Raw genomic sequence first — 2,182 nt, 5'->3', positions numbered from 1 at the left:
TTTGAAGTGGCCTAATGTCTACTTTTGCCTGTCGTTTGTTTCTTATGTATTGAAAAAAACTTTTACTATCGTTTTACTAATATTACTGGTTAGCCTACCTTCATATTTGATCCTCTCCTTCCTTATTTCTCTCTTTGTTATCCTCTGTTTGTTTTTGTAGCCTTCCCAATCTTCTGATTTCCCAGCGCTCTTGGCCACTTTATAGGATCTCTCTTTTTCTTTAATACATTTCCTGACTTCCTTTGTCAGCCATGGCTGTCTAATCCCTCCTCGGATAATCTTTCTTTTCTTGGGGATGAACCTCTGTACAGTGTCCTCAATTATACGCACAATCTCCTGCCATTTTTGCTCTACTATCCTCCCCGCTAGGCTCTGCTTCCAGTCTATTTTCGTCATTTCCTCTCTCATGCCCTCATAATTACCTTTATTTAACTGTAACACCATTACATCCGATTTTGCCTTCTCTCTTTCAAATTGTAGACTGAACTCTACCATATTATGATTGCTGCTTCCTAAGTGTTCCCTAACTTTAAGGTTTTTTGTAAAGTTTGGTTCATTACATAGCACTAGGTCCAAAATAGCCTGCTCCATGACAAGCTGTTCCAAAAAGCCATCCTGTAAACATTCCATGAATTCCCTTTCTTTGGATCCACTGGCAACATTATTTACCCAGTCCACCTGCATATTGAAGTCTCCCATGATCACCGTGATCTTGCCTTTCTGACATGCCTTCTCTATTTCCCGGCACATGTTGCGCCCCTGGTCCTGACTACTGTTAGGAGGTCTGTACATAACTCCCATTATGGGAGTTATACTAACATTTATACTACCTATGAGAGCAATGCTGGTTGGTTGGCAAGTGGGCTTTGATTGGTAGAGATGTTGTCATGGACAATGCAACCACTAATGATGATTGGCAATTAACAGTCAAGTTTGTATAAATTTTAAACTGGGCATGTTGACTCAGATTGCTCAGATGATGCCCTGAGAAAGGAATCAGCAAATGGCAAATCTATTTTGTTGAGTTAAAACCAGCACAGTGTGTGCATATTTTCTTTCTATCTGCAAGGAACAGGGCCTCTGACATGAGGGCACATAATATTCTCCATGGAGAGATTGGTGTATCTGATGTGAATGTAGATCCAGCAAAGTAGATAACCAGTGGATACTGGAGATGTGCATTGACCTGTTGGTCATCACCTCATCCATAAATTGAATACAACAAGGCACCTGGAGTCATCCCTAGTTCCTCATCCATCTTAAATTAGCAGGAAAGTTCAAATGAACACAAGCATCTACCTATTTCTTCTGGGACTCTTCAGGGGCTTTCCTGTTTTGGGCAGTTCCATAACCTCTCTGCCAGTGCCTCAAATTGACATGACGACAGAACAGGGTGGAGTTAGTGCAAGACCAAGAGTTTCCAAACCCTCAGGCAGCTCGAGGATAATTACCATCCCAAGCCCCAAAGCAGCCTGATTAGCAACCTCCCTGCAAGCACAGACAAAGCACTATGTAGGAAAATCAGTGAGAGTTAAGAAGAGCCTCAGCCTATATTTGGCTTTCACTGGTGGCAATGTGAGTGTGAAGATTTGGTTCCATTGTTCATCTCAATAAATCTTTCATTCATACTAACTCCTCTTTCCCATTCTTGCTGCCCGATGATGTCTCAGCTACAGCTTTGGACTGATACAATGGATTAAACCATGTCCACTCAATGTTTAAGGATCTTGCCATTGTGTGCTACGCATTTGGATATTGAGTACTGGAGCACAAAATGAAAAAGGCAAGAGTAGAACTGATTAAATGTGAGGTTTAGCTGAGTATGCCAAGCCTTTCTTGCACATCTTCATTGCACCTTGCACCATTAGAACACAGCAGGCCACCACAATATTGAGCTGGGAAATACAAAAGAACTTCATCAAATTGGTCCAAGGAACTGAACGCACTTGAAGCACCACAATAGCCTGCTGTCTGGTCTTACGGATATTGTGTTCTCCCTCTGCGTCTGTGTATGTTCTCCTCATGGACTTCAGTGACCATGTCCTCAGAGAGTAGTCTTTGTCTCTGACTATGTATGCCAGAAAGCATGGGGGAGGGTTTCCTGAAAAGCTGTGGCACATGCATTTGCTGCAATATGTGGGTCACCATGCTGCTTCTTGAGTAGGGGGTGCACATCTGAAGA

Source organism: Chiloscyllium plagiosum, chromosome 18 (assembly GCF_004010195.1).
Source record: "Chiloscyllium plagiosum isolate BGI_BamShark_2017 chromosome 18, ASM401019v2, whole genome shotgun sequence".
NCBI lineage: Eukaryota > Metazoa > Chordata > Chondrichthyes > Orectolobiformes > Hemiscylliidae > Chiloscyllium > Chiloscyllium plagiosum.
The sequence above is the reverse complement of the archived record's forward strand: the minus strand, read 5'-3'. Positions refer to the sequence as shown.